At 44.1% G+C, this 26,203-nt stretch overlaps 1 protein-coding gene across 1 annotated transcript in view; it reads left to right on the forward strand.

Annotated features, from left to right (window-relative positions):
• Positions 1-688: 688 nt before the first annotated feature.
• LOC126416258 (inactive pancreatic lipase-related protein 1) overlaps positions 689-26,203 on the forward strand; it is a 235,990-nt gene continuing 210,475 nt past the window's right edge. The window contains exon 1 of the mRNA XM_050083888.1: positions 689-912. The gene's annotated coding sequence lies outside the window, so the exon portion shown is untranslated. The remainder of the gene's footprint in view (positions 913-26,203) is intronic.

Raw genomic sequence — 26,203 nt, forward strand, 5'->3', positions numbered from 1 at the left:
CACCGATGTGTACTGTGCAACCAACATATAATTTTACGACAGTAATGGTTGAACTGTGTAAGCATTCACTTGAGCACGAATAACTGCTACAATTCCGCACTGGTATGTTATGTTAACATTCAAACACAACGATGTGATGGACTTATAACTTTCGTAAATCACATTGAAATATATACTCTTGTATTTGTTTTAGCGTTGATAATGACCTGACACAGGTAGAAATCTGATCTGCGTTGTGACTATATATGTCATATTAAAGCAAGTTAATTCTACGACTGATTGCCGCTCTATCTAACCCAATATAACCAGTCGTTGGGTGCACCCAGCCCATGGAGGGTAACCTGATAAAATATTTGTGTTATACTGTCAGGTTGACTACTTTTCTCCTCGCCCTAGTATCAGCACATTTCTTAATATAGTATTTTCGAGTCGTCCTTTACTTTTGTGATGCGCCTTCTAAATTGAGCCTTTTCAAGGGCGTGCGCGCCCCGAAAGTGAGGTGGGCGCGGGCCCTCGCGGAGGCGAAGGTGAACCACTCTCACCTGTGGCGGCGCCCCTCACTTTCTCGCCACAGGCGGCGCGCCGCCCCGCCCCCCTCGCGTCGCTTTCTTCGGCGACGCCGACCATAAGCCCTGGAGCCACGACCCCCCAGCCGCAGTCCGCGCCAGCTCGCGATCCACACCCGCCGCCGCCGCCGCCGCAGCCACTGCCTGAATCCCCCCGTCTGCCGCGCTCGCCAGTCGCCGTCCCAGAGTGACACACATACCGAACCAAGTGTTGTGCGTGCTCGTCGTGACAGTTGCTAGGACGCTACAGAGCACTTCGCCTGCAAACAAGTAGTGCAGTGTGTGCTTCGTCAAACGCAATTTCTTCCTCGAGTCTCCAGCCCACGTCGAAGTAACTTTCAGATAGGTAAGTGATGAAATTGTAAGGCACTGTTACAAGTCATTGACAGTGTGTGAGAAATAAGCTACTTTTGAGAGAATCAAGTCGTTTTATGTAGGCCGTATACGTTAACTATAGCTCTGAAACAGTAGCAGAAGAAAATACAGTATCTAATTATTTCTCACTTCTTTTATACACCGTAACACGTTCTTGAGCCTTATGCTGCAACCTGACTGATAAAGAAGCTGTACAGGGTGCGGAAAAATAAATTGACCAAAAATTAATAGCAGAAGGACATCATCACACGAAGGAATTTTGCTATAAGACCTCGAGGTTGCAGCTGAATATTTACGGCGCTATGCCAGCTTGAAACGTTCGTTAGTTTGAACATTTGGTACGACATAATTACGTTAATATGTGGTGGCAAGCCTGTGTACAAGAGCTTTCTTGTTTTTCATTTATTTTGACGTTTTTAGGCTGCACTGAAACATGAAACATTAACTTGTGATAGTGGTTCAAATGGATCTGAGCACTATGGGACTTAACATCTGTGGTCATCAGTCCCCTAGAACTTAGAACTACTTAAACCTAACTTACCTAAGGACATCACACACATCCATGCCCGAGGCAGGATTCGAACCTGCGACCGTAGCGGTCACGCGGTTCCAGACTGAAGCGCCTAGAACCTAACATGTGACAGTTTTAGTTTCTGTAGAAGTGCTGAATGGCACGTCAGCTAAGTACAATACACGTGTAAATCATGATTTAAGTTTTCTTGCTCTCATAGTGACATTTCATTAGTCCGCACATGTTGTTTACATACACACTTTCTCTGCATTACATTTCATTAACAGTAATGACGTCCATATGTCAGATTTAAATTATGTTTCTGTAGCGCCGAAATTGTGTAACTGTGACCCCTTAGTTCCTACACTCAAATTCCGTTGTTTGATGCTGTCTTCCCATCTTATGCTTTTGGTCAAATTGTTTTTCCACATACTGTATATAAAGGTTCTGCTGTTAGAGTGGTGCAGCAACCCCAAACATAACAGCGGTAACGTTTGTTGTGCTACGACGGATTGGAGCAGCAGCTGTTGCGTGCCGGCCTGAGTGTCCGAGCGGTTCTAGGCGCTACAGTCTGGAACCGCGCCACCGCTACGGTCGCAGGTCCGAATCCTGCCTCGGGCATGGATGTGTGTGATGTCCTTAGGTTAGTTAGGTTTAAGTAGTTCTAAGTTCTAGAGGACTGATGACCTCAGAAGTTAAGTCCCATAGTGCTCAGAGCAATTTGAGCCAATTTAGCTGTTGTGTACATTCTAGGAGTGAAGTTAGACGCCACAGTAAAATTTATGTTTCTCAGTGACCGGATTTGACTGTCATGCATCTACATTCGACTTATCTACAAAAAATTTGACATTCCAACCTTCACTGCGTAAACTCCACCAACAACGTACATACAGAGTGTCCCAGGGGAAATGGTCACTATTCAGAAATATCACAGGAACAATCATTTAAAGCAAAAAAACTTTATGTGGACATATGCGCAACTCCGAAGGGTTCCCGAGATGGAAAACGTTCATCGTATGTTGTTGTTTATTTTTAGTATTATTCAGTAAACTGTCATTGTTTATAATATACAACAATAGTATAGAGGAATTCGTGACGAACAGTTTGACTGAGGACACTTATGGTCTACCAACTCGGGAAACTACATCAAATTGGCCTACAAAAACTACCTAAGCTGCAGCGCATGTGCGTCGCGGGAAGGTTTCAATATTCTCTTGTTCACTTTGCGCAAGCTGTTAGTCCTAGAGAAAAAAGGAATAAGACCTTTCTTGTAGGAAATTTAATGTAATTTAATTTTACCGTAACATTTTTTCGCTAGAGGGTGTGATTTTCAAGTTATTCAAGAAAAACGTACAAAACCGTCGTAAATGTCTTATTTTTCGGAAACCCTTTGAAATAAGGCATATGTCCATATAAAGCTTTTTGTTTCAAATGAGCGTTCCTATCTTATCCGTGAATATTGACCATTCCGCCTGGTACGCCCTGTATACAATAAAACTGACAAAAAGGTCACGCTTAGCGGTGAAGCCACCACCTTCTCGAGTGCCACTAATCGGCTATTCCCCTGTCCTGTGCTGCTATATGTATTTCATTTCCACCCGGTGCTATAAGATTCTCATCAACTTTCTTATATAAGCGGTTTGTAATGTTAAGTTGCTTTATAGATTTTTTTTAATTGTGCAAAACGTGGAGAATCGAAGCTTAACGTCCTCAACAGTCCGCTGCAGTAATAAAATTTTACTGTGAACGTGAGTTTCCGCATGTAGTACTATTCTGTCATAACACTTCGTCCTGTTTGTGAACAGAAAACTGGTCTACACCCTCCTAAAGGCCCGCATCTCGTGGTCGTGCGGTAGCGTTCTCGCTTCCCACGCCCGGGTTCCCGGTTTCGATTCCCGGCGGGGTCAGGGATTTTCTCTGCCTCGTGATGGCTGGGTGTTGTGTGATGTCCTTAGGTTAGTTAGGTTTAAGTAGTTCTAAGTTCTAGGGGACTGATGACCTAAGATGTTAAGTCCCATAGTGCTCAGAGCCATTTGAACCCTCCTAAAGTCGAATTTGATATATCTGGGTACGATTTCCAGGGGCCTGTTAAACTGTCTAGTCGTGAAGATTAGTCGGTATGATGGTGGAAACTATGGCAGGTAAACCCTAAAAACGAATTGCGTGACATATGTAGCATTTAAAGATGAAATGTAGGTTCCGGAAAGCGTTCGATGCATTGAAACAGCGGATAGTGGACGCTTCTTCTTCTTCGCTGTCATTTCAACTAAAGCTATCGAGTGAGGCTGTGAAACAGTTGATGCGGAACTCGTTACTGTTGGGAGTGAAGTTCAAATCCTCGTACGGCCATTTGGGTTTAGGTTTCCTGTAATTTACATACACTGTTTAAGGTAAACCCTGGAACAGTTCGTTATACAAAGGACACGACTACTTTTCGGGCCCACCGTTGTCCTATCCAAGCTTGTGTCTTCTCTCTAACTTTATCATCAACGGGACGTTAAGTCGAATTGTTCCCTCAGCTACCTGTTTCACATAAGTTGCTTGATAGCATATTTTTGTGAAACTACGAATATGGGTTTCATATCGGCTGAAAAGTGCTTTCTCATGTTCGACCGAACTGCAGTCCTATTAACGAGATCTTAGGACTAGTTTCTTTCAGAGTGTTTCACTCCACTTCGCAATCCTGGCGACGCAGTAATTGCGTCATATTTCCAGGGTTTAAGACAGGCAAGTCAGACCAGGCGTATCGAAAATAAAAAGCAGGTGATCTGAATAATGTTAGTTTCACTTGGCGAAGTATTTGGAGTTTTAGAAGTGATCGTCGCTCCAACAGTGACGTTAGAGACATCCCACTAATACAGCTTGAGAAGAATAAGTGAATATACTGAACTGTAGCGGCCTTTGTGTGAAATTGTTAGGAAATCCAACGGAAACCTTAATCAGCGTGGCCAAACGACTATTCGGCTGTCACATCTCCCGCAGATTAGCTCAGTGAGACAATGTTTGTGGCACATTGCTAGGTTTGTACGAGAAATTAAAATAGGAAGAAAAGTATCTACAAAATATCCTACCAATAGTTTAAAGCAATGAATAAAAAAACCGTTTCTTAACGGCGTTCAGGAGCACCTTGTAATCACTTGAGGTCACAAGCTTAATATCGTGTGTTCGTGTCAACAACAGCTGATAATATTCGTTCTACCAGTTAATGGAAATGAGAGAGTGAGACAGTCGTATTAGCTTTCTTACTTTAGGAGCACAGAACATTAGGGTACGGTGCTGAATTTTGTGTCTAAATGTACTGGGAAGTCGTTTTGAAAAAAAATGCATCTCTGAATCTGTAGATGGAACACTGCTTCAGGAGCAAAAAGTTTTAGAAAGAGGCGAACTGTAGTCGTAGGTATTAATTTTGTGTACTTACGATCAAGAAGAAGAGTTCGTTGCTTGTTCGATTGAGCCAGTAACTTAGGTTTTTATGCAACGTCATCCCGAGTCAAATATTCCGGTTTTGTCAGTTGTACCACAGCGTTTTTTAATCACTTATGAAACAGTTTAAAAAATAAGTGTTACGATATGAATAAAAGTATTTTTTCTAAATTATTTCTGTTTGAAATTTGTGTTCTTTATCGAAAACTGTGATCTTACACAATTCGGAGATTTTCGTGCATTTGATAGAGCGTTGACATAGATCAGGTTAGCTAAAGCAAACGAACACTGATTCTAAACTGAACTTCCTAACTGTGTGTTCTACCAGTGACTGCCACACAACTGATAATGTGTAACTACCGTGCCTATATTGGCGTCAACAAAACGATGGACGAAGTATCATGCGTTTGAACAGTATAATCAAGGAAAATTCAGTTTGTTGCTCTAAATATTGCCGTAAATACTAAAAAATTAACAGTTACAAGATTCTTAAATGTTATTTCATATTTTATTTGCTTCGGTTATAGTACATATCTGTTTTTCCTAAAGACTGTTCAGCTTGCTTCACCACCGTGATGGTGCAGCCACTGTACTCTGCTGTATCTCTTTGGAGTTTCAACAGCGATCGGTAATGAAATGTTCCGTATTTACTGTAGTTCAAAGAAATCTATGATCTGGCTCACAGACGTTACCTTGTAAAAAGTTAGTTTAGCGTTCCCACAGAGACAAATCTCGCCCGACCAACCACCGTGTCATCCTCTGCTATTGGTATCATTGGGAGCAGTGGGGAGGGGGACGGCATCAGCACGCCGCTCTCCCGGGCGTTGCCGGGTTTCTTGAGCTTGGAACCGCTACTAATTGATCGAGTAGCTCCTCAGTTGCGCTCTCCAGGTTGAATTCATCCCGTACCAGTTCTCCTACTAAGGAAAGATCCCTGGCAGTACCGGAAATCGAACCTGGTCTCCTGCAAACCGGGAAGCCACTGTGACCACGCAGCTACGGAGGTGGACTGACGTTAACCTGTAAATTCAGAAAACATAAGCAGCTCTTTGTTAAGAAAGTTGCTGTCACCTTTTGAAACGGCGAACGCAAAACACCCTTCGACGCTATGTCATCATTATTGTGTAATGAACGAACGAGTGAGCGGTCTAGCTCCACTAATGAGACTCCCACCGTCATCCACATCAACTGGAAGCTTAGAACTGGTGCCAACTTGTAGTGTCGATGGGTAAGTTAAAATATTCCCTGAGTTTCTACCTTCATTCATATACAACATATAATCTCACGAAATTGGATGAACCTGGAACACGCTGTACTTCTAACCCCAGCGCGGACCAAGGTACTTTGACAGACTGTTGTGAAGGCCAGAGACATCCATCAGCACGACAGCGTCACGTACTATCGTGTTGGCACACCTGCCTTTTCTTTTTACTTTTGCCGCTGGTTAACGTGCTCGGGCTGCGTGTTCTGGAGCAGGCGACGTCGGCAGGCGCAGAACGATGCCTGCGTTTTCTCCTGCGATGCTGCAACTGGCGTGGGGGTACCAGTCAAACGGGTTAACGTTCTCGAAATATCTGCGACTGGTGGAACGCAGGTACCAAAGCGCTATTTCTCCTACTATGCCCACTTACCGTACCGGGATGGTCTCCTGAACACAGGAACTCCTTTCACCTCACATACACTATCTGATCAAATATATCCAGACGCCTATTAGTGGACATTAATATGGGGTGTGGCCAATCTGCGCCTTTATGACGGCTTTAAATCTGCTGGGTTACTTTCAGTGAGGTGTCTATGGAGGAACGGCAGCCCGTTCTTTCCCAATATCCAAAATCAGAGAGGGTAGTGATGTGGGACGCTGGTGCTTGGAGCCACGTCGACGTTCTAACACATCCCAGACCTCTACCATTGCGTTTTAGATTGCGACTCTGGTCGTGTTAATGTATTTATAAGGTTTCAAATTTAAGCTGATAACAGCCACAAGTGTGATTTGAAAAAGTTTATCTCACTCAAACCAATAAGGGTTTCTAATTCTTACAAATCCATTTTCAGATAGCTTCTAACAACTTTCCTTTGCTTCCTGTTAGGGCCTTGCTTTGTATTCGTCACTGGTGTGACGCTGTGATGGATGTTTCTGTGTGACGAGTACGTCCTGTGTTTGTTTTTCTTATGATAAAGTTAACACATATTTGCACATGGACTGTGTAAGGCCTATATAATTCCCTGTGAACTGCTACAATATACACATGTTATGGAAGCGCATACGCTCGTCATTTGCAGAACGTGGCCCAGTTTTATACGAGTAACAAAAACAATAGTTTCAGAGATGACCGAGTGAGTAAGATGTTAAGTTGTATAGAGTGTATGGGCACAGTAAAGTGTGAACACAAAAGTTTATTCAATGCACATTCACAGCTTCACGTTGAGTGAAAAAAAAAAAAAATGGTTCAAATGGCTCTGAGCGTTATGGGACTCAACTGCTGTGGTTATAAGTCCCCTAGAACTTAGAACTACTTAAACCTAACTAACCTAAGGACATCACACACATCCATGCCCGAGGCAGGATTCGAACCTGCGACCGTAGCGGTCGTGTGGTTCCAGACTGTAGCGCCTTTAACCGCTCGGCCACTCCCGCCGGCACGTTGAGTGAAAAACTCCACTGCAGCTATACGGTTACTTTATTTAAAAAGCGCGACCGGTTTCGTAACGTTAGTTACATCCTCAGGTGAAGTCCTGAACAGAGAGAAAGCGTGAAATAGTGCCTGGACGCTACAGTCTTGGATAAAAAAAGAATCGTCAGACTTTTGCCAAAAATGGATGAATGCAAGTAAAACACACAGAATGTCGTGCTGACCAATTCTTACTGGTACAACATGATACTGGAGTACAGCTGATATTAAATTTTTCGTCGATTGCTAGAATTTCACGCCATTTCAAAAATCATGTCCAGTTCACCATGGCCTAGCGTGAAGGGGGGAGGGGTCAATAGCCAGAACCTAAACAGGAATATAAATACGCCGTTAAAATACTGTGACGCGAGGGAGGGGGGGGGGGGGGCAGGGGGGGGGGGAGGAAGAGGCCGAACGGAAGAAAATAGAAAAAAAGGAGAAGAGCGTATCATATACTAATGGATCAGACGAGTGCGTACAAGACAACGCCGCAGCTGACCGCAAACTAACACGTAAACAAGCGATGGACCACTAGATAAGTGTCGCATGAGTAGAAGATCTAAGGAGGCCTCGGTGTGAAAAGAATACTAGGAAACGGGTGTACACGACATTCCATTTGCGATAGAAAATATAAATGGGGTACTATTGGAAGACATAAATGGGAAACTAATAAAAATCTTAAAACTCTTTGAAAAACTAAGACAAGAGGGACCCTTAACGAATCAGACCGCAAAATGACGCAAAGATAGCCTTCTTCTTCGTCTCTCGCCACGCCTCCCCCACCCCCCTCCCCCATGCTTGAGTCTTCCGTTTTGACATGACAGAAGTATGCCAGGAGCAGCCATTTTCAGTTGTGGGCAATGTCTGTCTGAGCGCGTTTTGCTACAGAATACGTCGAAATTACGAAGCCTGGGATCTACGACGATAGCAAACAATTCCCATTTTTAGTAGGGCATCAGAAGGACAGCCTCAGTTCGGTGCCGCTTTACAGGTCGTCCTATTTTTTCCGGATAATGTGACACCAGACAGAAGAAACACATTAAGAACGTTCTTTTCAGGTACCTATAGTGTTTCCTCTGGCTGTGGTATGTGCGAGCTTAGTGCCAGCGAATCTACTGTTGCGTCATGCCGTTCTTACGGAAAACAGTCTTCAGGTGACGAAAAGCTCTCGGGTTTGAAGCCGGGTTGCAGCGTTAAGATAACGCGATGTTTTGATGAGTGTCGTACACATCGTCTTTTGGCGTAGTGTATTCCGGGAAAGTCTACATTCAGACGGTGTTCAGGTGTTCCAATTCCTTGTTGATACTCTTCGAATTACACACAGTGCTAGACCTGTGTACCTCTTTTCTGGGGCACTCACCTTCCTCCTTGTGGAGGAGGAGGGGGGGAGAGGGGAGGTGTGGAAAAACGTATCGGTGCGCGTCATTTCCCGGTACAGCGTGGGCGTCGTGTTGTCAGCTTCCCTTCAAGTAGGGCTACGGGGCATACAGATGAGCCATGCACTCGCCCTTCAGCAGTGACTTTCTCATTGAAATTCATAATGAGCACTTAATCTATTATCGATATTATGTGCCTTATGGACAGTGAGGGAGAAGCTACAGAGTCACAATAATGATTCTCTTTCATTTTGCAAGCAGTTAAATGTTAAATTTCAGGTTAGTATTTGAAATACTGGTTCCTTTTCGTGGAAAAATATTGAACCAAAAGTTCAGTAATACCCTACACGTCTCAGGGACCATGAGTACAAGGCACTTTCCTTCTGTACTTAACATAATGCAAGCAAAACTCAAGAAAAATGAACGGACATTCGCAGGATTTGTCGACCTAGAAAAATCGTTCAACAATGTAAAATGATGCAAGGCGTTTTTAAATCGTAAGAAAAATAGATCTAAGCTATCGGGAAAGGCAGGTAATATATAATGTGCACAAGTACCAAGAAGAAACAATAACAATGGATGACCAATAACGAAATGCTCGAGAGCGTATAAGACGAGGCTGTAGTCTTTCACCCCTATTGTTCAATCTATACATCGAAGAAGTGATGACTCAGATAAAAGAAAGGTTTAGTACTGGGACTGAATTTCATTGTGAGAGGATATCAGTGATAATATTCGCTGACGAGAATGTTATTCTTAATGAAATTGATAAAGAAAAGCAGAACCTACTGAATGATATGAAAAATCTAATGATTGCATTTTATGGATCGAAAGTAAAGCGAAGGAAGATGAAAGTAATGGGAAGTGACAGAAATGAGAGTAGCGATAAAAAGAGAGTGAAAATTGGAGACGAAGTGAATGAATTATGCTGCTTTGGAAGCAAGATTACAACTGACGACGCAAGGAGGACATAAAAAGCAGACTAGCATAGTTAAGAAGAGCATTCATGGCCAAAAGCAGTATCATACATCAGCTTTTATTTGAGGAAGAAATTTCTGAAAATGTACGTTTGGAGCACAGTGTTGTATGACAGTAAACTATGAACAGTGGGAAAAACGGAAAAGAAGAGGATCGAAGCATCTGAGGTATGGTGTTACAGAAGGATGTTGAAAATTAGGGGGACTGATAAGGCATGAGGAAGTTGTGAGCAGAATCAGCGAAGAAAGGAACACATGGGAAACAGTGACAAAATAAAGGGCATGACACTAGGTCATGTATTAAGCCGTGAGGGAATAACTCCGATCGTACTTGAGGGAGTTACTGACGGCAGAAACAGTTAAGGGAAGTCAGAGATTGGAATAAATATCTGAGAACATTGTGGGGAAGTGTGAGGTGATGACGTTGACACGGGTGAGGAATTCGTGGGCTGATGATTAAAACACATGGCTTTCTGTTGTGAATATCACTTTTTCCAAAGCAGAGACGACCACTGGAAGCTTCAGTTCGGCTTGTACTAAGTAACGCAGTCATTACGGTAGAACGTCATCGGGCGAACAGGCATCTACTTTCCACCTGCAGTCAGATACGTAGACCTGGTTCTCGTGGCCTTAATTCAGTGCTCAAAATAAAAGACTGCTGCCTTGTACACACACTCCGAGCAGTCAGCAGTCAGTTTTGTTGTTCTTTCACGCACGAGCAAGTTGTCGGAATCCGTGTCGAGAGCTACGACTCCACCTCCACGCGTCGCGAGCAAGGAGGACACTAGTTTTGTTTGCTTTTATGATGCTGAATACAGGAGAAAAAGCTTCCTAAGTCAGATGCTGGTCAGTAACATACAAATATTCTGTGCCTACGCTAATCACATAAGTGGAAGAGATGCAGTTGTGTCAGTACTATCAATGACACACTAAATACACGGACATGGTACGAAGTACCTTGTACAGGAGACACTACTGCTAGTACACTGCGCACATAAAGCAGATACTGTTAAAAGGATGGGTGTGGTACCCACGTTCAAATCGTCACCAGTATTCATCTCAGCATATACTCCCCCAAAATGTGAAAGTAATGGAGTATAGCGTGGATAGTCTTGTTACGCGGAAAGACACTTCGATGACAGAAGTTTCATTTTTAGCCTTTTTAAATTTCTCAGAGTTTTCATTGGTTCAACGAAGTCAGCAAACCTATTCGGTTAGCAAGTATTCATGGTGGTGGAGAAAAAGGGATAGGAGGACTGGTAATTCTCATGCTTCAATCCGCAACTGCGTCAAATTTCCAGTTAGAAGTTATTTTTTCTGAATCAGGCTGTAGTTTTATTTGAAATACATAAGAGGCCGTGCTTAAAAGTAATGCCTCTATATTCTTTATGAAAAAACTCTTACAGATTTTTAAATAAAACAAATTTTACTAGCATTCTACATCTTTATTCTTCTTGTCTACATAGTTGTTCCTCAACGTTGCCGCCCTCGTGACAAACTCATTTCTCCCAACGAGAGACCAGGTTGCTCATACTGTCGCTTTAAAAGGTTTGACGTTGCTGATGCAGCCGCAACCTCATCTCTGCTTGCACCATTTCACAACTATGAAAGTGAATTTCTCGAACGTGTTCTTTAAGTTTTGGAAACAGATGAAAACTATATGGGGGACGATATCAAATCAAATCAAATTGTCTCCGGTACAAACAAGTTTAAGCCACATCCAAATATAATCGCTGAGTCGAGTATGTGTTGTGTTTGTTAGTTTTCAATATAGAGCTTACTAAATAAGCGAATTACGTCGTCTGATGGTAACGCGGAATGCTGTTGCATGATTTCACACTGAAAGGTTGATAGTGACATCTTTCTGAATATATTTCTTTATGAAACGCTGCCTGACAGCGCCCAAGAAGGCGAAATAAGGTGGTTCTGCACTGAATAATGTACGAGGACGTACTGAAAAGCAATTCCTCCGAATTAAAGCTTTTTAAATAAAGCAAGCGTTGTTAGCAGTCTACATCTTTATTCCTCATGTCTGCATATTTGCACCCATCTGCCACTAGAGTGTACCGGGCAACATGGCGGTGCGTGAGAAACAGCGTGCTACAATCATATTTCGAATTTGAAGAGTTCGTCCACACATGGAACACCCTCTCGTTTAGCATGACAACGCCAGACTAGACGCGAGCGCTGCGACATCTGCAACGATCCGAAGCCGTGAGTTCACTGACATCGATCGTCCCCCATATAGTTTTCATTATTTTGTGTCAGCGAGAAAGTGCTTCGATAAATTTTGAAGATATGTGTAAAGTTTGTTGGAAGTCGCTAAGTCTCGCACTCTAAAATAATGGCTGAATACTTATAGTACACTACTGGCCATTAAAATTGCTGAACCAAGAAGAAATGCCGACGATAAAAGGGTATCCATTGGACAAATATATTATACTACAACTGACATGTGACTTGACTACATTTTCACGGTGCATAGATCCTGGGAAATCAGTACCCAGAACAACCACCTTTGGCCGTAATAACGGCCTTGATACGCCTGGGCATTGAGTCACACAGAGCTTGGATGGCGTGTACAGATACAGCTGCCCATGCAGCTTCAACACGATACCACAGTTCATCAAGAGTGGCGTACTGTGACAAGCTAGCTGCTCGGCCACGATTGACCAGACGTTTTCAATTGGTGAGAGATCTGGAGAATGTGCTGGCCAGGGCAGCAGCAGAACATTTTCTGTATCCAGAAAGGCCCGTACAGGACCTGCAACATGCGGTTGTGCATTATCCTGCTGAAATGTACGGTTTCGCAGGGATCGAATGAAGGGTAGAGCCACGGGTCGTAACTCATCTGAAACGTAACGTCCACTGTTCAAAGTGCCGTCAATGCCGACTAGAGGTGACCGAGACGTGTAACCAATGGCACCCCATGCCATCACGCCGGATGATACGCCAGTATGGCGATGACGAATACACTCTTCCAGTGCGCGTTCACCGCGATGTCGCCAAACACGGATCCGACCATCATCATGCCGTAAACAGAAGGTGGATTCATCCGAAAAAATGACGTTTTGCCATTCGCGCAGCCAGGTTCGTCGTTGAGTACACCATCGCAGACGCTCCTGTCTGTGATGTAGCGTCAAGGGTAACCGCAGCCATGGTCTCCTTGCTAATAGTCCATGCTGCTGCAAATGTCGTCGAACTGTTCGTGCAGATGGTTGTTGTCCTGCAAACGTCCCCATATGTTGACTCAGGGATCGAGACGTGGCTGCACGATCCGTTACAGCCATGCGGATAAGATGCCTGTCATCTCGACTGCTAGTCATACGGTGCTGTTGGGATCCAGCACGGCGTTCCGTATTACCCTCCTGAACCCACCGATTCCATATTCTGCTAACAGTCATTGGATCTCGACCAACGCGAGCAGCAATGTCGCGATACGATAAACCGCAATAGAGATAGGCTACAATCCGACCTTTATCAAAGTCGGAAACGTGATGGTACGCATTTCACCTCCTTACACGCGGCTTCACAACAACGTTTCACTAGGCAACGCCGGTCGACTGCTGTTTATGTGTGAGAAATCGGTTGGAAACTTTCCTCATGGCAGCACGTTGTAGGTGTCGCCACCGGCACCAACCTTGTGTGAATGCTCTGTAAAGCTAATCATTTGCATATCACAGCATCTTATTCCTGTTGGTTAAATTTTGCGTCTGTAGCACCTCATCTTTGTGGTGTAGGAATTTTAATGGCCAGTAGTATATGTGTATTGTGCGTGATATGAGTTAAATAGTTTCGAACGTGATTATTATGTTAAACCTTTAATGCAAAATTACGCTTCTTAAAAAAGAAAAGCATAATAGCAACTCTGAATAATTTTGGTCTACTGAAGGCTTTTTTTTATGATTAGTTAGTTGAGTTTCCATGTTAGTTTACGAAACTCCACTCTGTCATCAACGGTTTTCTGAATACCTTGGAGCTGGTAGCACACGCACACGAGCAAACACATACTTATACACAGACTAACCGTGCGAGATGGCGCAATGGTTAGCACACTGGACTGGCACTCGGGACGATGACGGTTCAAACCCGCGTCCGGCCATTTTGATTTAGGTTTTTCCGGTGATTTCCCTGAATCGCTTCAGGCAAATGCCAGAATGGTTCCTTTGAAAGGGCAGGGCTGATTTTCTTCCCCATCCGCTTCCCTAATCGGACTGGAGCGATGACCTCGTCGTTTAGTCCCCTTCCCCAAATCAACCAACACCCACATATACAAACACGAGGGGCACGAGAGTCGTCAAGGAATTACCTGCATAAAGTGTGATAACGTCAGCTTTCGCGAGCACTCGCTGGTTCCAGGAATGACGTTTCCGGACTTGGGCGCCGTGTTGGCAAGCGTGGCCGCGGATTCCCGGAAGCTTGACCACCTCCTGCGTGCCCTGAGAGCGGAACTCGCCGTGACGGTCAGAAGGCGTCGAGGTGCGCCAAGCTTTCGCCGCAACGAAAGCGAAAACCGGAGATTCAGTTACCACCGCCTTGCGCCACAGACCCCTACGCGGGGCAGGAGGTTCAGTGCTTTGTGCTTCACGTGTGGTCTACACAGTTGGAGCATCTTCCTGCGGTCAGAATTTAGAAAGGAAGGAAGGTTTAAGTATAATATACCGCCAACGGCGAGATCGTTATTTATTGTGACACACAGACTTTCCGGCTCTTAATGATCCCCACGTATTCCCAGAGTGTGTTGCAGAAACTAAAAAATTCCAGCGTCTGATAAACAGGCAAACAGATATGCCTTGGATGTCTGGATGTCTGGATGGCCACAATAGATGCGCGGACATTGGACGTTGACGCCCGCGTAGTTTGGATATAGGGGCATCAAGGCATTCTGCATAATGCATAATGAAACTGTTGATCGCTTCGCTCAGAAGAGCATTACGAAAGGGTGGTTCAACCCAGCACAAATCTTATACGGATTTCAAATCGATGGCCAAGAGAGCTGCTTATCACGACTGAATTTATGAACGGCGTACAGCTGAACGTCTCTTCTCGATCGTGGTTCACCTCAGTAAAGCTTAGTAGGCGCCATGTGATCTCTCGCACCAGCATAAGGCTGGGACCCAGGTGTTACCCAGCCCACCTTCACCGGTTGAAAATCATCGCTTATGGACCCTGTAATTAAAACAAAATGGTGGTGGTGGATATAAACTACCTCATATTGGCATATACCAAGTACTCGGCTGCATAGGCGGTGTTTTAATAAAAACTGGTTGCGAGGGGCTACACCCTCGCTACAAGTGTAACCGCTTTAGTTCACCGGTTCGATGTATATAAGTATTATTTGCTCACAAACTATTTAAAAGAGGCCGTTATTCAACTTTGACCGGTAAATTATGTGGATCTAGTCCTCCCATGGAGCCAACCAGGTTCGAAAACATTTTGCATTCTAAACTTATACTTGTAAACGACTCCGTTGTCTAGCTTTCAGTTATAAGTTGCTGTGGATGTCATTCTCCTCTAGAACGCGCCCTGTTTGATCCCCCGGTCGTAATTTTTTTTAAATTTATCTATAAAACTTATCTTTTTACTTCACAATCTTATGATTGTTCTGAAAATTGCACTAACGTTAATTTGTTACAGTTGTAAGTACTGCTGGCTGTCTCCTGTTCATATTTCGGTGTTTTTAATTAACATGAACTTATGATTGTACAGCGAACTCTTTTTTTTTCTACTGTGGAAATTGTAATTATGGTAATACGGTACTTTGGTAACTACTGTTGGCTGTATCGTATTTGGTTCCAAAAGCCAAAAAATAAATTAAAAACGTCGTTAGAGAGTAAAGAGAAACTCGGACTGAAGTCATGCGGAAGGGCTACTCCTACTCTAATCATCGTGGCATTCGCCTTGATATGTTTATGGATAACGCGAGGAACTTGAATCTGGATGATCGTATGATGATTCGAATCCCCACCCTCCGCAACACGAGTCCGGCGCCTGAACTACTGCAGCACTTGTTCAAAGAGGTGTATCTTGGCGATGGAAAAATTATGGAAATAGAGAAAATCAAAAGCAAAATCGGAAGTGATTTTGTTCATAGTTGTCATTTCTACAGAAACTGTGGTATATTTCCCTTTCAAAACAAAACCAGTCGTCAGCTGCACAATTGAAATACTTTATTGTTTTTAATGGGTTGCGACAAATTGATCTATCATCTTGAGCTCGCTAAGGAGTTAAAATTACTGCAGTGTTACAAAGAATTACAGGTTTCAAGTATTTGTAAATTAGGTTTCAATTAACTGTTGTATGAGCCGCAGGCACGCTTTCCTCGTGAATACAACTCCAAAACATGCGTTATGGCAGTTTCTCTCGTTTCCCTGAAAGGCAAAGGGAAAATTGCCAATAGCTCTTAATGTACCTGGACGGACACAAAATGTGACCACTCCAGACGTTGCTTAAGTTCGGAGCTCCCGCGGCAAGCAGTGTATCCAACGAGCCAAGGTCGTTGGCGGTAAAATACAAAGAACTACCGCTAACGACTTTTCCACAGAGCCACCATAAACTTTCATTAAATATAATTCTATACCAGCTTTTGTTAGCCTCTTCAACATAAAATTTATATTGACGCTTGACTGGCGGTTGCGCCGTTTTATTTAATCAAATGGCTCTGAGCACTATGGGACTTAACATCTGAGGTCATCAGTCCCCTAGAACTTAGAACTACTTAAACCTAACTAACCTAAGGCCATCACACACATCCATGCCCGAGGCAGGATTCCAACCTGCGACCGTAGCGGTCGCGCGATTCCAGACTGTAGCGCCACACCCCGGCAGGCTGTATTTAATCTTTTTACATGTCTTCGTCATACATGTTATATACATTTATAATGTTCCTGGCTGTTTACGCACCTACTTGACTCTGTATGTAAGAATAATTCACTCTAAGTTGTCAGTCCGTCATTGCTATTACCGCGTCCTACACCATACACATTTTGCCCTGGGTCATATTATTATGCTTTGTTAACGAAGGTATTTAATTTTTTGTACTGTAGTTTTCTTTTGAAAACCAATTTATTTGCCAAGATCGCTATGTTAATTCAATTAGTAGATTACTAGTATCAGCAATGTGTATTGCCATCCTCAGATTCATAAAAGCGGGCAGTTGTAGTTACATCATACAGTTCTTACACCGCTCTCCCATGTGAGGACAATGCAATATGCATAAAAAAGTCGAGGCAGTACAGTAACGTGTCAGATGTGCTATCATTGTAACGCCTCGAGTTTTTATGCATATTCTATAGTTCTCATGTGCAGAGTGGTGTTAGCTCTGTATGATGTAACTAGCACTGCCCGGTTTTATGGATCTGTGGAAGACAATACATATTGCCGAAACTAGTAATCCACTAATTGTGTTCACATAGCGATCTTGGAAATAAATTGGTTTTCAAAAGAAGACTACAGTACAAAATCACCTGCCAACTAACCACACGCCAAATAACGAATGCATGAAATGGTTCCCACTCTTAACTATTGCAAATCAGATAATTTTAAATAATGATGTTGGGAAGCATTCCGCTAACAGCTGGTAAAATTGCTGTTGTTGTTTATTAACTACCGGTTTCGCGGCCTAAAGCTGAATCATCAAATGCAACCTACATGATAAATAGCAAAGTGATGTGTTACCGCATTTTGTGGATATTAAAACAAGTAACGGAACGTCAAAATATACAACGTTAAAAGCACATAGGCGTACCCATCGCTCCTAGTCAAAATTTACTATTCAGTGAATATTGTCAATAACATGGCGAGCTAAAGGCAACAAAGGCGTTCTCCATTCATTTGGGAAATATTGCTAATAGGTGAAACCTGTGGTTGCAGCGCCATGTTTTAAGCTGGCTGGCGGAACGGAAGCTACCGACGTGAACAGTTTGACGTCATATACTCGAGACTAGTAGCGCTGGGTCGCTACCTTCAAAACCAACAATAACACATAATTTCATTATGTACTAATACCTAATCGTATTAACTATCAAAATTAGCCGGAATCCAGAATTCAACGTGAACTGTGAAGTTCCTTTTTCATAGCTACAATTTTTCCTGCTTCCTTTAATATATTCAAAATTTGGCTCTTTTTTTGTGAAATATTTTTAAATTTTCTGGAGGACTTGTGATGCTGCGCCCCTCTTCGCTAAGTGTGCTGCTAGTGCTGATCGGGGATTGCCTTAAGGTGATCCTGAAATCTTATTCGAAATGACTTTCTGGCTTGCCCTATATATTTCATTGGTCAATCATCGCGTGTAATGTAGTATACACTCGCCGCATTATATTTATTTACCACAGCTTTTCCCTTGTACCTCAGTTTTCTACCTAGATCCGAAAAGTAAAATATTTTCTCTTGCGTCGAGAGAGCGATTGTATATGATTGCTAAAAATTGGGCTATTTCATCAGCATACTCCGAAAGCATCCTAATTTGTGTACAGTCTGGACCAGAAGACTTGCATTTATTAATTGATTTAAGTTATTTCGCTACGCGGAGAATCTCCCCGTTTATGTTACTCAGTTGACAGCTCTTCTTGACTGGTATCCTGCAATATTTACTGCATCTTCTTTGATGAAGGGTTTTCCCTGTGTAGATACTGATTGTCCGCCCGCTGGTATCCTTTACGTAGGGGAAGAGTCTCTTTGGATTTTCCGCCAAATTTATTGACTTACGTTGTGGATACTGTTAAAACTATCTTGCGGTTAACTCCGCGCTAAGTTCCGGACATCTGTAAACCAATACAATTTTTGAAATTTCCCGTTCTTTAAAATCTGGCCTGCTGTTTTCATTGCCATTGCAACATTGTCCTGACTTGTTTTGTGTACCATGTGAGGCCTCTTCAGACTCTTATTAATTTATTTGACGGAATACTCTCAATTGCCGCCGACACAATTTCCTTGATTTGAAACCACATTTGATCTACGCTTACGTAGTAGTACTGAAAGAATGAAGAATGTCTCTTAGGAAGGACCGTCAAGTGAATTTATATCAGCTTTTTTAAAAGGACACCTTTTTCGTTCCATTTTGTACTTTTGGTCGATTCTGACTATTAAAAAATGAAATATAGTTGTTTGTACAAAAAAAAGACTGAATCTTTACTCTCTTTCTAGTATGTTGTACACCGAGTAGAAAAAGAATTTTGAGTCGTATAGACGGCTATCAGGGAGAACCTTCGTACCTACCCAAGGGGATTCGCCAAACAGTTTCACCTCTGAAGTGTTCCCTCCACTACGCGTTTCTAGATATTTTAGATTTTCGATGTACAACTTGATCCTAACGACACTTTAATTGCCTATACTTAAATATTTCATTTCTTCGTACATTTTGCTCAGGCAACAATCCAGCTGAAACACTCTCTCGTGTCATAGAGACCATGAGCCCGAGATACAAGTAAATGCTGCAAGGGTCAGTCACTCGCCGCACGGAGCAGCCGTTACGTCACGGCTGATAGAGATCTTAATTATCCAACACCTAAAAACTTCTCGGCTCTGATTTCTTTGTCCAACTATGTCGACATATCTAGACGATAGCTCACGTTATGTAAGCCACCAGAAAAGCACGTTACGTGCACGAAAGGCTATCACACAGTATCTTAACTAAATAAGGTTAAGTAGATAAGGTTAAGCAAATTCTCAGAAAAATTAATTACAGTTATTTCACGGAAATTCTGTGATTACAACTTTTCACGAAATCTTTAAAACGGCTTTCCAGTGGCCATCGGAACTGCAAGACTAGTCAGTGATACAATGTTTTGACACAACCGTTCAAAATGTCGCAAAAATCAACGACAAAATACATTTTTCTGACCAATATAAGTGCTACTTCAAACAAAAAATTAACTTGAAGTTACTAACTTTTGTCTTACAATGTTAAAAAAAAAACGTAGAAAATAAGGATGGCTTCAAATTTCTTGTCTGTCTAATAACTGGAAAACCCAAAAAAGGTAACTCGAAAGTGTTCATTGAGATGGCGAAATTGACGCTCTTAACGGTACCCTATTTTAGATTCACAACAGACTGAATGGCTCTGAGCACTATGGGACTTAACTTCTGAGGTCATCAGTCGCCTAGAACTGAGAACTACTTAAACCTAACTAACCTAAGGACATCACATACATCCATGCCCGAAGAAGGATTCGAACCTGCGACCGTAGCGGTCTCTCGGTTCAAGACTGTAGCGCCTAGAACCGCACGGCCAAAACTACTGAATAATTAACGGAAACATCAGTATCACAATAGAGCAAACTTTTTATTCATCTACCGATGTGATGTTATTATGATGAAAAATGTAGAATGTCGAGATATTTTCGACAAAAGACGCGCAGAAGATTCTACACTGTAGACTTGAAACGAACAATTCCGTTGGTATTCTACAGCCGCTCAGTACGGCAAAGTTTCTCTAACATGGGGTATTTTATTGCATGGTCACATTGTTTAGGTTTCAACACGCGTATCTTTGCTAATGTTTCCTGGAGTAAAGCCGGCAGTAATTGCGAAGCGTGATCCATTTCGTAATGGGGTGTTTGGTGTTTAGCGTTTCTTCGCGGCACCTCGAGTAAAATAACTGTTACTCAATGGTCAATGTGGTAAACCACAGCATTCTTTGCTCTCCCTTGGGTCAGGGAGTGCGACAGCACGCTCATTGCTATAATGGGGATGGGCTGAAAGCCAGTGGAAAGCTGTTCAAGGGATTTTAGGAGAAGTGTTGAGAAAATTATGAGCCTGATAACAGATGTTATTTAGACTGTGGTGTCTCTAAAGCGAAAAGGAGAGAATCACCGTACAGGGCAACTAGACACAGAAAATCCTCTTGTGACGCTAATGGCTTAAAAAGAAAATACCAGTGCAAAACTGTTTTTACCATGGGTATTTTGTGCAGATACATTGAAAAGTACCTTGAAAAGAGATTATAACAAGGCGCCAATGAAAGTAAAGCAATAATGGAATGAACTCAAATTACGTCTAATGATGTTTAGTGATTAAAAACTGAGACACTAAAAGTGGAAGAGGAGATTTACTATTTTTACCATTTTGGTTGGTTGGTTGATTTGGTGGAGGTCATCGGTCGCATGGGATTAGGGAAGGACGGAGAAGGCAGTCGGCCGTGCCTTTTCAAAGGAACCACTCCGGCATTTGCCTAAAGCGTTTCAGGGAAATCACGGAAAACCTAAATCAGGATGGCCGGACGCGGGTTTCAACCGTCGTCCTCCCGAACGCGAGTACAGTTTATTGAGCACTGCGCCACCTCGCTCGGTTACTATTTTGGCAGAAAAATGGTAGATAATGATAGTTGCAAAATTTTCAGATTTCAAGGAAATGGCAACTATTCTAGCTAAGATATTTCAAATAAAATGAGTGCTCCTTTCTCTTTTCGGGAGAATAGACTTGAAGAGGAAATAACTGGATTTCAGAACAGCATTTCCTTAAATTCGGAATTATGGGAATTAGTCAGTGTGAGACGCTGCCCTAACACTGTAAAAGTGGCATCGGAAATCTTACTGTTTTGGATCAACTTATCTATGTGAGGATACGTTTTCAACCATGAACATAGCGTAATCTAGCCAAAACACCGATTTAGTTAGTACTGTATGCTGTCGTCCAGTAGAACGGGTGTAAGCGTTAATTAAAAGTGACACCAGAACTACGGAGCACATCAAAAGCGTAACTATTGATTAACTAAAACATGTTGCTTCCGTGGGGAAGTTGGTAGGGCGTTAGATTGGGTCCCTGGTTCAAACCCCATGACGGCAAATTATTTTACAGTATCATGTGTGAGAGTGTTATATGTGTAAATGTGTTGATAACGTGTGAGAAGGGCTGTTTGGAGTTTACAGCAATGTTCCCTTGGCAGTCTGCTTTCGCTTCGTTTCTTTGGAAGTAGTAAGCCTATGGAGCAGGCTTGTAGTTTCACGGAATATAAAATCAGAACAGAAAAATAAAGGAACAATTGCATCACACGTGCGCAAGTAATAGTAATAATAGTAAGTAGTAATAAAGGAAATAATAAGATCAGTAATAAGTACATGATGTTCAATTAACGAAGTGAAAGCAGACTGCCAAAATAACATTACAACAAACTCTGAAAAATCCCTTTTATATGTCAAGAACATGTTCTCCCAAATAACAATTTCACGAGTTAACAGTTTTAACAAATTGTCATCAGTGGGGTTTTAACGCGGGACCTTTGGTACAACAACGGAAACGCACTACCCTCTCACCCACGCGAGATCTACAATACAGTCGCTCACTTAAACATTTTCCCTATACTCCCTAGCTCTGGTGATACTTTTAATTATTGTTTACGCAAGCTCTACTGAACGAGAGCACACAGCACGAACTACAGTGAAGCGCCAAAGAAACTGGTTTAGACACGCGTATTCAGATACCGAGATATGTAAACAGGTAGAATACGGCGCTGCGGTCGGCAACGCCTATATAAGACAAGTGTCTGGCTCAGTTGTTAAATCGATTATTGTTTCTACAGTGGCAGGTTATCAAGACTTTAGTAAGTTTGAACGTGGTGTTATAGTCGGTGAACGAGCAATGGGACACAGCATCTCCGAGGTAACGATGAAGCGGGGATTTTCCCGTACGACCATTTCTCGAGTGTGCTGTGAATATCAAGACTCTAGTAAAACATCAAATCTCCAACATCGCTGCTGCCGGAAAAAGATCCTGCAAGAACGGGATCAATGACGACTGAAGAGAGTCCTTCAACGTGACAGAAGTGCAACCCTTCCGCAAATTGCTGCAGGTTTCAGTGCTGGGCGTCAAAAACCGTCAGCAACGAAATATGATCGATATGGGCTTGCGAAGCCGAAGGCCCACTCGAGTACCCTTGATGGCTGCACAATAGGAAGCCTTGCGTCTCGCCTGGGCCCCTCAACATCGACATTGGACAGTTGATGACTGGAAACATGTTGCCTGGCCCGTCTCGTTTCAAGTTGAATAGAGTGGACGTTTACGGGAATGGAAACAACCTCATGAATCCATGGACCCTGCACGTCAGCAAGAGACTGTTCAGGCTGGTGGAGGCTATGTAATGATATGGGACGTGTGCAGTTGGGGTCATCTGGGACCTCTGATATGTCTAGGTACGACTCTGACAGGTGACACGTACGTAAGCATCCTGTCTCATCACCTGCATCCATTCATGTTCTTTGTGCATTCTGACGCACTTGGGCAATTCCAGAAGAAAAATGCGACACCCCACACATCCAGAATTGCTATCGTGTGGCTCCAGAAACACTCTTCTGAGTTGATACTGTTGTGTCGGTATCTGGGCCGACACCGTGAAGTTGAGATGGCTGAAAATGCACGCTAGACTAACGCAGACGGGCGTGAAGCACTGGAACAGGCCACGTAATTAATGTTATTAAGAAAAGTACGTAGCTGTATTAATACTTATCTTTAATATCATTGTGGTACATCGATCTTGACGATACACAGGAGACTTTAAGTACAATCACTGTATGGCTAATGGCGCCTTGCTAGTTCGTAGCCATTAACTTAGCTGATGGCTATTCTGTCTCTCGGCTAATGAGAGAGAAAGGCTTCGTACATCTGGTCGCTAGCTAGGTTCTCGTACAACTGGGTCGAGTGCTCTCTCGTATCACGAGACCTGCCTTGGTGGTGGCGCTAGGTCTGCGATTACACAGTGGCGACACGCGGGTCCGACATGTACTAAATGGACCGCGGCCGATTTAAGCTACCCCTAGCAAGTGTGGTGTCTGGCGGTGACACCACATTCCTCCCCCGCAAATCGGCGAACGGCCGTGTGATAAGGGTTCCGCCCGCCGTGGGGAGGACCACATGTTGACGTATGCGATGAGGTGGGGAGCCTAACAACAGGCGAGGCTGTGCCACCCGCACCCGGCCATTCGGTCCGAGGGGAGCTAGGAAACGCCTGAAAAACTAGTCCAGGGTGCACGTCAACATGCGGTGTATGCGCCCGTAAAGAGACAGGAGGGACCGAAGGAGCAACCTCCATTGCGTCGGGGTAGCCGACGCGCGATGACGTCATGTGGTCCGGAGCGGGCGGGAGTTCCATGGCGGAGGACAGCTGGTCACGGGAAGCGATCGGCGGCGCGTGACCCTGGGAGGCGCTTGGCGGCTGCAACGAAGCGTCGAATGCGGGCGGCGCCGGCGGGAGAACAAGCGGCGGCGGCGGCGGCTGCTGCTGCTGCGGCGGCGGCGGCGCGTCGCCATGGGGCAAAATGGAAGGCATCGTCGGTAACACCTGGGGATGAGGCGAGCCAGTAGATGGGTCCCCAGGGCGCTGACCGGACGGCACCGTCGCTGAAAGCAGACGGGGAGCGGCAGAACCCGAGCGACGACAGAGGCGCAGCTGATGGAGATGCCGACGCACCTCACCAGAGGCCCCCAAAACCAAATACATCGCGCGGCCGAGGCAGCGTAGAATGCGCCCTGCGAGCCAACGCCGTGAACCTCGATAGTTGCGATAAAATACAACGTCGCCTGGAGCAAAAGCAGGAGTCTGCCGCTGCACAGGAACCTGATGCGGCGGATGCAGCAAAGACATCAAGGTGCGATGAGGACGACCGTGGAGCAACTCAGCCGGCGAGCGACCATCTCGGGGCTGAGAGCGATACGAAGACAAAAAGAGCAACAATGCGTCCTCCCGAGAATGCGACTCTGTCAATTTCAACATCTGTGACTTGAAAGTCCGGACCAATCGTTCAGCGGCACCGTTGGACTGAGGCGAAACGGCGCGGATGTCAGATGTTGAATACCATTGGCCTGGCAGAATGACTGAAATTCTGCGGACATGAATTGTGGGCCATTGTCGGAAACAATAGTCTGCGGAAGACCTTCAATGCAAAAGATAGCAGACAACGCTTGGATGGTGGCGGAGGACGTCGTGGAAGACATCCGGACAACAAAAGGAGAATTACTGAAGGCGTCGACCAGAACCAACCATCGAGCATTCCAGAATGGACCAGCAAAATCAATGTGCAAGCGTTGCCAAGGGGAAGTGGCTTTTGGCCACGCAAAGACTTTCCGCGGCGGTGCGGACTGTTGTTCGGCACACGCCGGGCACGAAGAACACATATTCGTAATCGCAGCATCGATTCCGAACCAAGTACAGTGCTGACGAGCAAGTTGTTTCGTTCGCACTATACCCCAATGTCCGTGGTGAAGAAGCCATAAAACAGAGGACTGTAACGAACGTGGGACCACGACTCTGGACTGATCATTATCAGAACGCAACAACAAAACACCACGTCGAACAAAAAGTCTCTCCTTGTGAGCAAAAAATCGGCGAACCAACGGATCCTCGATCCGAGACTTTGACAAAGGCCATTGCGTAGCAACAAAACGTAAAACAGTAGCAAGGACAGGGTCAGCAGCTGTGGCTGTAGCGACACGACGAAAATCAATCGGAAACGATTCGACCACTTCATCGGTTTCCGAATCAATGAACATGCAAGCAAGTTCGGAAGAATCGAATGCTTTATCCGCAGCAACAGGCAAACGGGACAACGCATCGGCGTTTCCGTGCTTAGCAGTGGACCGATACAAGATATCGTAGCGGTACTGCGAGAGGAAAATAGACCAGCGAATGAATTTCTGCGCTGTACGTGGAGGTACAGGCTTGGTCGGATGAAAAGCGATGTCAAAGGTTTGTGGTCTGTGATGATGGTAAAGTGACGACCATACAATAAATCATGGAACTTAGTAACACCAAACACGAGAGCCAAAGCTTCTTTCTCTATCTGTGAATAATTTCTTTGCGCAGACGAGAGCAATTTGGACGCAAAGGCAATAGGGCGATCATGGGAGCCAACTTTGTGCGCAAGCACAGCACCGATCCCGAAATCCGATGCATCTACCATCAACAAAAGGGGTTTCTGGGGATCGAATGGCGTAAGGCAAGTATTAGAAAGCAACGCCGATTTCAACTGGCAAAAGGCGCGTTCACATTCCGTCGTCCAGACGAACGGAACACCTGTACGGCGTACGCGATGAAGCGGAGCTGAAAGAGAAGAGGCATTGCGCACATTCCCTCACACCTTGTGATTCTACATTGTTCAATGTTTTTGCGACCTCCTGACGCAATGCGTGGGGAACATTGCGCGCTCTGAAAAATTTCGGTTGCGCGTTTCCTTCCAGTTCCAAATGTGCTTCATAGCTTTTAGCGCAACCTAAGCCCGGTGCAAAAATATCTGCAAATTCTTCACATACACTAGAAACACTGTCTGAAGGCACAGTTTGATTCACTGATAGCACCTGATTTACAATAGACATGTT

This window comes from Schistocerca serialis, chromosome 8, assembly GCF_023864345.2.
Source record: "Schistocerca serialis cubense isolate TAMUIC-IGC-003099 chromosome 8, iqSchSeri2.2, whole genome shotgun sequence".
Lineage (NCBI taxonomy): Eukaryota > Metazoa > Arthropoda > Insecta > Orthoptera > Acrididae > Schistocerca > Schistocerca serialis.